Source organism: Sorex araneus, chromosome 2 (genome assembly GCF_027595985.1).
Source record: "Sorex araneus isolate mSorAra2 chromosome 2, mSorAra2.pri, whole genome shotgun sequence".
Taxonomy (NCBI): Eukaryota; Metazoa; Chordata; class Mammalia; order Eulipotyphla; family Soricidae; genus Sorex; species Sorex araneus.
In genome coordinates this window covers 328,417,137-328,430,013 of record NC_073303.1, presented here as the reverse complement: position 1 = coordinate 328,430,013, position 12,877 = coordinate 328,417,137, and the positions used below count along the sequence as shown (strand labels likewise).

Below are 12,877 nucleotides of genomic sequence, written 5' to 3'. Positions count from 1 at the left end.
ACAAAACGATTAATATTATGAATGCTCATATGTTTGTTGGACAAGGAGAGGAGAAACACAACCATGGGATTTCATCATTGATGGGTCCTGCTGAAAGAGTATCTGTCCTAGAGAATAGGTGTTCTGCTATTGTTATTGAACCTTTTGTGCCTAGCATTTTATTTTCGTAAACAACACCTGTTTCTTGTTAATTGCATCCGTGCTTCGAAAACAACTCCTAATAAGGAAACAGGATGTCCTGTCACGCCCACAAGGTGTAACTAGCCTATCAGCTGTAGACACTTGGGCATAAACAAGCAGGGAGAGGGATTAAAGGGGGGAAGTCACCTAGCTAGAGGCTCCTCTTTGTTCTTCCCTCGTTCTTCCTCGTCGTTTCTCCTCTTTCCCGGTTTCCCCTCTTTCCCAATGCATGAGAAGGTCTCTGAAGAAATCACTGCAAGAAGAATTTCTGGGTTGTGTGTTTTTTACAGCTGGCGTCCCTGGAGCAGGCACGAACTACCAACTAAAGGTAAGAATAAGCGTTCGGTGCACCCCACTCTAGAAAGTGAGCGGGAGATCAGGATTTTTTTTTAGTGTGCTGCGGATTAGAATCCTAGCAGCAATCCCCCACTAAGATGGGACAGATTCTGGGCCTTCCCAAAAGCTTTCATATTTTCTTGAGCCTGACTGAAGAGGGAAGTCATTTATGAATTTGATTCAGTCTCTCGCACACAGAAAAGGAGACCCGGAACTCTACATTTCCAGAAACCAACTTCGGTCCTGCCTTAAAGTAGTTTATAAGGTTAACACATGGTTCCCAGATGAAGGAACTCTAGAGAGCAAGATTTGGAGACAAGTTAGGAAAAATGTCTATAAGGCATCTAAGAAAGGGACTAAGATCCCCTGGGAATTCCGGACTACATGGGAGATTGTTAATTCTATTCTCCTGTTTTTGAATAGTGCAAGTGATGTGGAGAACATTAGGAATAATACGGCCTCAGCTCTTCCCACACTTAAGTCTCAAAAAGGTTGTCATAGTATAAATATTTCTCAGACTGATGAATATAGCTCCACGTCCAGTGCATTAGATGAAAGTGATGCAGATTATGAATCTGCTGCTGCCTTCTCAGATTCTGAGGCCGAGAGTGACTCAGCCAATCAGCCTCCAGGCCGCTTGGGACGTGCTCCCAATCACCCAGTCAAGGCAGAGAGGCGGTGGCCTCCATCTTTTCGCAGGTTAAGAATGGATTCTCTCAGTCCTTTCAAACAGGCCTGTGTCTCATATGGGCCTACATCTCCGTACTGTAGAGAGTATCTTACAGACTGGAGTAAAAAGGCCTACTGGGCACCTCAAGATTTTCACATGGTTGCTAAGATGTGCTTAAGCCCTTCTCAGTACTTGCAGTGGAGAATGTGGCTCAGCAAGGAGGCCAACGCAGAGTTTGAAGGCCTAGGCCATGCTGGACGAAACTTTTCAGAGATTAAGTTGACTCATAAGATGTTAATTGGTGAAGGAAAATGGTGCCATCCTGAATGGCAAGTCACCTTGCCTCGTGCTGTTCTTGCTCATGTCCGTGGCACAGTCCTGGCACATGGGAGAGTAGATACACCAAAGTGGCAAGTTCCACTTGCTGGGCAGAGGTATAGTTAGTGTTTACTGTTGTGGTCAGGGCGGGTCCAGAAATTCCGCCTTTCCCTGAGGCAGAGCCATCAATATAATATACTGGAGCATCAGGAATGGGAGAGGGGCGAATGATGCAGGAAATGATAAGTAGGGTTTTTTTTGAAAAAATACCAAGTTTTTCCTGCTGGATAGTGGGAGGAAATTTCTCCCGAAAAATCAGCTACAGCTCTTTGCAAAGTATCACTGAGGGGCAGGATGGAGGCAATCTCTTTCTCAGGGACGGGGAGAACAATGATATGATGATCAAATCCCAGCATGGCAAGGGCTCTCAGTCTTCCTTTGATTATGAGTTTAGCCATTAACTCAAGGTAAGGCACAAGAGTGCGAGACCCTTTGTTGTGCAAATAAAGCCACTCTATTGGGCCTGAAAGCTGTGCTAATGCAGCAGTGGGCGAGTGGGGGGTATCAAAAAGCAAAAGCCACAATTTTTCTCCCGGAGCAAACCAGGAAAGATGGGATCTCTGGAGTCTATCTAGAAAAAATTCTAATTCTTTCTGAGCTTCAGGGGTAAACTGCCTAGGACTGTTAAGGGCAGAGTCGCCTTCAAGGGTCAGGAATAGATTACGGAGGTCTGAGTTGGGAATGCCCAGAGAGGGGCGAACCCAGTTAATATTTCCTAGCAGTTTTTGAAAGTCATTAAGGGTTTTCAGTGTATCATGGCGAATAGAAATTTTTTGAGGTTGTACGGTAGTATGCTCAAGAACATAGCCCAGATACTCATATGGAGACAACACCTGAATTTTTTCTGTGGCTACTTGCAACCCAGCTGCGGGTAGACGAGTTATAACTTTCTCATACAATCTCTGGAGTTCTCCATCATTAGAACATGCAAGCAAGATATCATCCATATAGTGAATAACATAAGCCTGAGGAAACTTGACATGGGAAGGGTGCAAGACCAAGTCAACAAAATACTGACACACGGTAGGGGAATTGGTCATTCCCTGGGTAGAACAGTCCATTGATACCTGCGCATAGGTGCACGGTATTAAGAGAGGGGACAGGGGCTGGAACAATAGCACAGTGGGTAGGGTGTTTGCCTTGCACGCGGCCGACCCGGGTTCGATTCCCAGCATCCCATATGGTCCCCTGAGCACCGCCAGGGGTAATTCCTGAGTGCAGAGCCAGGAGTGACCCCTGTGCATTGCCGGGTGTGACCCAAAAAGCAAAAAGAAAAAAAAAAAGAGAGGGGACAGAAAATGCAAAACGCTTACGATCATTTGGGTGGATGGGAATGTTGTAAAAACAATCTTTTAAATCAATGACAACCAGTGGCCAATCTTTAGGAATGGCAGCAGGGGAAGGAAGGCCTGGCTGGAGAGCCCCCATGGGAACCATGGTGGCCTTAACATTTCGTAGGTCAATCAACAGACGCCACTTGCCTGACTTCTTTTGGATAACAAAGACAGGGGAATTCCATTCTGAAAATGAGGTTTCAATTGTCCCAACTCCAGTTGTTCTTCTACTAAGGATTCTAACACCCTTAGTTTTTCATTATTAAGGAGCCACTGGGAGAACCACACAGGATCGTGGGATTTCCACTGAATACAGAGGGGTGCTGGGCATGAAACCGCAGCTCCGATTAAACAAGGAGAGGCCTCAGAATCAAAGCCCACAGTGGGAAGTGGAACGGGAATCCTAATCTCCACTTTCCATTGCTCAAGTAAATCCTGTCCCCATAAATTCATAGGTACAGGTGCTCTGTAGGGCTGGAAAATGGCTGTAATGCCCTCTGGGCCAATACATCTTAGCCACCTGGCACTTTGCCGGACAGAGGAGGAAGGCATCATGCCTACTCCATGCAAACCATAGGATACTGCCTGCACGGCCCAGTTCCTGGGCCAATGTTGGGAAGAAATGACAGAGGCATCGGCTCCTGAGTCAATCATTCCCGTAAATTTCTTCCTGTGAATCTCAATAGTTAAAAGTGGGTGGTTGTCTTTCTTCAGACGGGCAACACAGGCAATCATAGGATTTGTGCTGCCAAAATCTCCCCCATTAGGGCGAGTGGATAGACCTGGCACAACAAAAGGTAGCAAAAGAAGCTGAGCTATGTGTTGTCCCTTATCAAATGTCCAAACAGTAGGCACTGTGATAACAATTGTTATTTCACCAGTATGGTCAGGATCAATGACCACGGTATGAACAATAATTCGCTTAATAATAAAACTGTTATTTCCCAAGAGTAGGCCTATAGTGCCTTGTGGAATTGGTCCCTTTATACCAGAATTTAATTTGTAGGGACACTGGGCAGAGGCTATAGTAATCATATCAGGGCAGGAAATATTCAAGGCTGCGCTTCCTGCCGTCACTGGTTGCAGTGAGTCTATTGATCGGAGCTCAGCTGACTGGAGTTCTGAGACTCCACCTTGGGGAGAGAGACAGCAATTGGAAACATCCCCGGATTTTGCTGGGCCTGGGGCTGGCCCCCTGGCAAGTTTCCCCGAATTGGAGTCAACAGCTGCATGAAAATTGAAGGGACAATCTTTGGCCCAGTGGTTTCCCTTTTCACACCTGGGATAGGGCCCAGGAGGTGTTCTCACAGTAGCACTGTCTGGAGGTGCCCTGTAATCTTTACGAAAGTGGTTCGGTCCTCTATGATTAAAATATCCTTTCTGAGCTTGTCTCTGTACTGTACCAGTCTCAACAGTCCTAGCCTGCACTTTATGTCTAACAGAACCAACATTCCTGCATGCGTCCAAGTACCCCATATGTCTTCCTTCTCCTTAAGAGGGCACAGAATGGCCTGGCAATCCTCATTAGCATTTTCAAAGGCCAATAGTTTAGTCAACAGCTCATGAGTCTCCTTACCCTCAACCTGCATTTCTATGGCTTCCATCAATCTTCCTATGAAGTCTGCATAAGGTTCTGAGGCTCTCTGGACAATCTTTGTAAAGCTTCCTTTAAATTCCGCATCTGCATCAACCTTCTCCCAATACTCTCCCATGTGCCAGAACCTGCTAATATAGTCTCAGACTCAGCTTATGTGGTTGGTCTCTTCCCTGGCATCGTGATGGCTGCTCTAAATGCCCCCAATCCTATAGTCCAACAATTGCTTGAGCAGCTACAAGTGCTTTTACAAAAGCGCTCTGAACCTGTTTTTATTACTCATATCAGATCTCACTCTGGTCTTCCGGGACCTATGGCCCGGGGAAATGAAGCCGCTGATCTCTTGGCAGCACCAATTTTTACCTCTGCTGCAGAAGAGCACCAGGCCTTACACACAAACGCCTGGAGTCTTAATATTCATCATCGTATCCCAATTCGAGAAGCCAGGCATATTGTCCGTGCTTGCTCCGTTTGTGCTCCTTTACACTGTACCTCCCATGTGGCAGGGGCCAATCCCCGAGGTCTGCAGACCAATGAATTATGGAAAATGGGTATTACGTCACGTGCTTCCCCAAGAATCCTTTTCTCCATGTAACTATAGATACTTATTCTCACTTCACATGGGCTGTTCCCATGACTTCTGAGAGAACCAAAGCAGTCTGCTCCTTCCTACTACAATGTTTTTCTGTCATGGGCGTTCCCTCTGCTATTAAAACTGACAACGGCCCAGCCTATACTAGTAAGGCTTTTCAGGATTTCTGTGATGAATGGCAGATTAAACACATTACTGGAATCCCTTACAACCCTCAAGGTCAAGGCATAGTCGAACGTGCCCATAGAACCCTCAAAACACAGTTATTGAAAAACAAAAAAGGAGGTGTGCCTCCACTTGATTCCTTGTCCTTGACATTGTTTACTTTAACCTTTTAAATTTACCTCAGGGAGAACCCTATACAGCAGCTGAGAGGCATTTTCAGGAAGATGCACAGACTCAAGAAACTATTAACTCTCCCATTTGGATTAAAATTGACAAAGAATGGGTAGCAGAGAAACTCCTCATTTGAGGAAAAGGGTATGCTTTTGTTTCAACAGATGATAACCCCGCTGGGAAACTTTGGGTCCCTTTACGTCTTATCAGAAGCAGAATTCAACCACCTGATTTGGATCTCAGACCAACAGAGTCTCACAAGGAAAGAAGAGGAACCAGCATCTGAGGACCTAGAGCAAAGGCCTCTAGCTCCTTACACATTTCATGAGGTCACATTAAGACCTTTCCTTATACTCTTTTTTTTTTTTTTTTTTTTTTTTTTGCTTTTTGGGTCTCACCCGGCGATGCACAGGTGTCACTCCTGGCTTTGCACTCAGGAATTACTCCTGGCGGTGCTCAGGGGACCATATGGGATGCTGGGGATCGAACCCGGGTCGGCCGCGTGCAAGGCAAACGCCCTACCCGCTGTGCTATCGCTCCAGCCCCTCCTTATACTCTTATTTTACAGGTTGTGGATTGGACAACGCCAGACCTCCATATTTGAATTAACAATACTTTACTTTTACGCTTTCCTTGAAATTCACAGGTTCCTGAAGGAGAAAGGAATGATTGAACAGGAACACCTTTTCATTTCCCTCTAGGATATCCATTTGTATTGGAGCTTCCCTCTGACTCTTTCTATTCACAGGCATGGAGACAAAACTCCAACTGTGAAAGCCTCTAATAACTTTAAAGTGTTTTTTCCAAACATAAGCTAGGTTGTACCTAGGACTGCCGAGGAACCAGACCAGAGAATAGCTGTATTCCCCTGCTGAAGTTCTCCTGCCAGAAGTTGTGATGCTCCTATTCCAGTGCTCCCTGACTGATCCAGTGCTTCCTGAAGTTTGTTGGACTCCTAATAGCTGCGTTCCAGAGACTCATTGCTGCTACCACTACTGCTGCTGTTACAAGGACAACTCTTCAATTTTGATCCAGACACTTCATTTCTTCAAACTGTGACTAAATGACTCTTATCATTGGTGACTCTTATCACCCCTGGACAGTGCAGGACAATTGGACTCTTTACTACAAGCACTGCTCTGGACCCAGGGTCGGACTGAAATCTTGGCACAACTATAAGACTGTATTGTGATTTCAAATTGTGTTGTGATTTGGAATTGTTCCTCATTTTCAAATTTTTGTGTTTTTGTAAAAAGAAAAAGGGGGATATGTAGGATTACATAGCTTCAGGTAGTTTAGGTTTATTGAGTTACTGCCGTTACAGTGCTCCCATTCCTCTGTGTTCATTTGTAGCTTCTTTCTTAGTGTTCTGTTGACTTGTAAATAATGTTTTTCTCTTCTCCTTGAGTCCTTTGCATAGCTTATTCAGAGCAAGTCCTTTTTGTATGGACAAAGAAAGACATTTATTAATATGCCTTTGCAATTGGAATTTAATTGGCTTTGAATATTATTAATTCCCAGGCATCTGCTTTCTTGACTATAGCCTTGGTTGCCCTCAGTTCCTAGCCCTCTAAAAGGCAGGGTCCCAACGGGGGACGAGATGGACCCAGGGCAAGCAGTAAGTTATGTGCTACCCTGGCATCAAGATGGGCCTGGCCAAAGTGCCTCATTCTTGACTATAAGTTAAGAGTCTGATCATGGACAAGTGTTGTCATGATCTTAAAGTAATGACGAGACTAGGACCCTGCTAGGGATAGGAAAGACTAATCTGGCCTGGGCACTGTGGTCTGAGATTGAGATGACCCCAGGAGAGAAATTCTAAAAGTTTAATGCATCTCTTGCTATGCCCATACAAAACGATTAATATTATGAATGCTTATATGTTTGTTGGACAAGGAGAGGAGAAACACAACCATGGGATTTCATCAATGATGGGTCCTGCTGAAAGAGTATCTGTCCTAGAGAATAGGTGTTCTGCTATTGTTATTGAACCTTTTGTGCCTAGCATTTTATTTTCGTAAACAACACCTGTTTCTTGTTAATTGCACTGTGCTTCGAAAACAACTCCTAATAAGGAAACAGGATGTCCTGTCACGCCCACAAGGTGTAACTAGCCTATCAGCTGTAGACACTTGGGCATAAACAAGCAGCGAGAGGGATTAAAGGGGGGAAGTCACCTAGCTAGAGGCTCCTTCTCGTTTGTCCCTCATTCCTACTCCTCGTTTCTCTTCTTTCCCGGTTTCCCCTCCTTCCCAATGCATGAGAATGTCTCTGAATAAATTGCTGCAAGAAGAATCTCTGGGTTGCGTGTTTTTTACAGTGGGGAATATGCACTGGTGGAGGGATGGGTATTTGATCATTGTTTGATTGTAACCCAAACATGAAAGCTTGTAACTATCTCACAGTAATTCAATAAAATTTTTTAAAAAATTTAAAAAATAAAAGAAAGCATAGGCGGAAAAAACTGCCAATTTATAAATAGTAATCTGAACTCTCAACTAATTTGTAAATGCCAGGTGGGAGCTAATATGACAGTTCTATATATCTGAGACCTCCTGACACAAACTGAAAAGCACATCCCCAGTCTCCAGGTGGAGGAAAGTAAAATCTAGAATGCACTAAAGGAAACAAACTATAGAAAAACCCAGGTCAGATCATTTACCTGAAAGACTCAGCTTGCCACTCCGAAGACCTAGCAAGTGTCCCCCTCAACTCTGCTATAAAATACATAGCTGTAAATCAAAATTTACAAGACTGAGCTGGAGAGATAGTATAGCAGGAAGAGAGCCTGCCTTGAAGGCACCAACCGGGGTTCTATCTCAAGCATCTTATATGGTCCTTTGAGCACCACCAGGAGCAATTCCTGTGTGCAGAGCAGGAGAATCCCCAGGTGTGACCCCGTGGAGTATTCCATATGCTAAAAACAGTAACAAGAAGTCTCACAATGGAGATGTTACTGGTGCCCACTCGAGCAAATCGATGAACAATGGGACAACAGTCCTACTGTCCTATTTAAAGAACAAATATTCCCTTGATAGAGTCATTTCCCTTAGGGGAAAACATAGACACAAATTCACCTCAATCTCATATATATCAGTAAATTGGATGATTCTTTGAGAGCAGTAAGTCAAAAATAATGTTTGTACTTGGGTGGTGAGTTGTATATATTCTTCCTATTTTTGTAATTCAGATTTAATGCCCTAGAATAACAATTTTTATGTAATAAATTGTAATAATTAGCTCCCTCTAGTAAAAATATGTTTGAATGTCAAATAACTTAAAATGATATTTTACTGCTTAAAGGAATTTAGATGTTTGACAACCAGAGAGGCTACAAGCTCTGAATGGTTTAATAAATAAAGGCCACTTATTAATGACAGAATTATTAACCTACAGTTGAAATGTTTGGCAAAAAAGGCCCCTAAATATAGTCATTAATCACCTGAGTAAAAGTAATATTGTTAAAATCATCAAAAGTACTTTAAAATTTTAAGTTATATATGTATGATAAGTATGTTCTGAACTATATATGTACTGGGCCTCTTCCACCCAGATCTCCCATTTTCCAGTAGCTAGGCAGTCACACCCAGAAACTGCCCCCCAGTGCCGTGTAATCCCATCAATGGTCAACACCCAGAGACTATAAAACCAAGCTCCCAGAAGAGAGCAAAACAGTCTCTTGTGCCCACGTCTGTCTGTCTTTACCGGGGCCCCTCGGAGGGGCTGGTTTGCAATTCCCTCCCCACCCAGAGCAGAGCCTCAACAGTTGAAGACCTCCAGAACCCAGCCACAGCCATGCTCAAGGCCACTCTCCACACATTCGGATGAGCCTCATGCATGAAGGAACCGACAGAGGAACCCAGGTGTGAGGGACCCAGGGCTGAGATCTCCAAGGATGTTTGGATCAGGTCTGGGCCTCTTCCATCCAGATCCCACATTTTCCAGGAGCTATATATGTATGATAAGTATGTTCTGAGCTATATATGTACTGGGCCTCTTCCACCCAGATCTCCCATTTTCCAGTAGCTAGGCAGTCACACCCAGAAACTGCCCCCAACATCATGTAATCCCATCAATGGCCAACATCCAGAGACTATAAAACCAAGCTCCTGGACATCTAATAGCCTACCTCTCCCTCTTGGAGAACCTGACAAGCTACCGAGTCTATTGCCTACACAGGAGAGCCTGGCAAGCTACCCCTGGTGTATTCAATATGCCAAAAACAGTAACGATAGGTCTCATTCTCCTGACCCTGAAAGAGCCTCCAATTGTTGGGAAAGACTATTAAAGAGAGGCTGCTAAAATCTCAGGGCTGACTCATCTGTAGAATAGGAGACTAACACCCAAGAATAGTAGAAATAAGTACCAGGAGTACTTATTGCTCCATGACTTGGAAGCCGGCTTCACATGCTGGGGGAAAAGGCAGCTCAGATAGAGAAGGGAACACCAAGTAAAATGTGGTTGGAGGACCCACTCGGAAAAGGAGATAAGTGCTGAAAGTAGACTATAGATTGAACATGATCGCCACTCAATACTGCTATTATAAACCACAACACCCAAAAAGAGAGGAGAGAACAAAAGAGAATGCCCTGCCACAGAGGTAGGGAGGATCTCCGGAACCCAGGTGGGGGGATGGGACTGGGGGGTGGGAAGGATAGTGGGTTCATCAGTGGTGGAGAATGGGCACTGATGGAGGGATGAATTCTTGAACATTGTATGATGGAAACACATGAGCAAAAATGTTTAAATCTGTAACTGCACCCTCATGGTGATTCACTAATAAAAAATAATAAACAAACAAACAAAAAAATCTCAGGGCTGAGTGTAATAGAGACGTTACTGATGCCTGTTCAAGTAAATCGACGAGCAACGGGATGACAGTGATACAGTGATGTATGACAAGCATGATACTCAAAATATTATGAAATAACTATAAATATGATTGTTACTTACAAATGAGAAAGATGGCATTTAATTTTGAATAAATTAAAGTTTAAGTGTACTTAATTTTGACTATATAAATATGTTTAATATATGCTAAATATATATTTAATAAATCTGAGTATATTTAATTAAATAATTATCAACATAATTGATATTCACAGTTGAGAAAACTGACATTCAAAATTAGAGTACATTAAATTTAAACATACTTAATTTTGACTATATTAATATGTTGAATATATAGTGGATATCTATTTGATACACTTTGACTATATTTAATTAATTATATTTGTGATTGTTACAGAAAAGAAAACTGACATTTAGATTTTGAATATATATGAAAATATTGATTATATTTAAAGTACTAGCAATTCTCAGGTTGCATGAAATTTAAATAAATGATGACTATGACTAAACATCATTGTAGTCTTCTTACACCTGCAGCACTATGGTATAAAAACTCCTTAACTCATCCTCAGAAAATCCAATCACATACTCAAGGTTATACAACTAGTATAGGAGAGTGCGCAGATCCAGAGATATATCAATCTTTAAAGTATGAATTCTTAACCCCTGTGCTTTAATAAATATGTTGTTGAAGATTCTGCAATTAGGACATTCCACCAAGTAACTTTCTGTAACATAATCTGATCCATTTCAAAGAATTTTCAATGGGTTTCCCATACTTTGGACTCTGAGTTGGGACATTTCCTGGGTTGCCTATTTGACCTGGCAGGGATAAATTTCTCTATCCTTCATGTACACTATCAACCAATTTGCCCTGTGTGCACTTTTAGAAGAAGTCTGTATGTACTCCTTCTATATTCCTTTTATAATATACTCCTAACTATAATCAGTCTGTATAGCTACTGCTTAATCAACCTGACTCCAAGTCTCCTGCATCACACTTTTCTGGAAATGAAGTCAGTTACTTACTTTTTTTTCCAACTACATGTATATATTATGTGTGCGTGTGTTCATACACACATATATTTCTTTTCTACACACACACACATTCTATTTCTTTTTTCCCTCTCCTTTTCCCCTCACAGACACAGACATAAGTATAAATAAGAGTCTAGAATATAGCATTATTTACTTAAATTTAATTATGTTTGTTTATTGTTGATATATATGTCAACAATGGCATCATTGGGAAGGACAAGTAAGGAGAGGCTTCTAAAATCTCAGGGCTAGGATGAATGGAGACATTACTGAAACCACTCGAGAAATTCGATGATCAAGATGATGATTGTTGATATATAAAACATATAGAAATTAATATATAAATACATAACTATCTTCTTTGAATAATAAATATTAATAAAAATAAATACACATTTAGTAAACTATATATCTTCTTTGAAATGTGCCAGATTATATTACTGGAAGTTACTTAATGAAATGTCCTAATTGCAGAATCTTCAATATGTTTATCAAAGCACAAGGGTTAAGAGTTTATACTTTAAAGATTGATATAACTCTGGTTCTGTGCACAGTAGTTGTAGAGGCTAAAGACATGCAACAAGTATCTGTCTGTAAACTGTGGAATAAAGGGTAGTGCTAGTGTTTTAGTCCAACTCTGAATTTCTAAGAACTGGAGAGGCATTGTCTAAGTCAGAGCCCAATGTTGTAGTGGAGGACAGATAGAAAAGAAAGGGTAAGCACAGTTTCATGTGTTTGCTCTAGTTTAGCCCTCCAAAATTGATCAATACCCACCCACTTGCTAAAGTGAGTCTGTTTACTTAATCTCCTAACACAAATGCTCTTCTAGACATACTCTCACATATGTAGCCAGAAATTATATTTTACTACCTATCCGAGGAATGCTGAGAACAGCCAGACTGAACTGCAAAACTAAGCATCAGATCATTCTGTTTCTTTTTTCAGTTGTTGGGCCACACCTCGTTATGCTCAAGGCTTACTCCTGGCTGGGCTCAAGATACGCTTTGGCACAGAGGATCTTATGTGGTGCTGGGGATAAAACTGGGATTAGTCATGTGCGAGGCAAATGCCTTAACCCCTGTGTTATCTTTCTGTCCCCAACCATGACACCTTTTGCTCTAAAATATAGTACTTATCTTTTTATAGCTGACATTCTTCATTTTACATGATGTACTCCAGATTCATCCATCCTATTACGTATTGAATATTTTAAATTCTACTGCTTTACATTTCATTTATCTATTAGGTAATTTTTCACATCTTGGTTTTTGAGGTAGTGCCTCAATGAACATGGGAGTGAGAATTTCTCTTTTTGATACTGATTTCAATTATTTTGGATAGCTACTCAGAAATAAAATTGTTGAAACTTATAGAAAGTAGCTTTATTGTTAGTCTTTTTAATGAGCATTCATAATGTCTTCCATAACAAGATAACTATTTTGGGTGGCTGGAGAGGGTAGGGCATTTGACCTGCACATGGCCAACCCGAGTTCGATCCCCTGCATCCCATATTGTCCCCCAAGCATCGCCAGGAGTAATTCCTGAGCACAGAACCAGAAGTAACCCCT

At 42.1% G+C, this 12,877-nt stretch overlaps 1 pseudogene; it reads right to left on the bottom strand.

The window, feature by feature from the left end:
- LOC129401877 (uncharacterized) overlaps nucleotides 1–3,001 on the bottom strand; it is a 68,460-nt pseudogene extending 65,459 nt beyond the window's left edge.
- Between the last annotated feature and the right edge of the window lie 9,876 nt (nucleotides 3,002–12,877).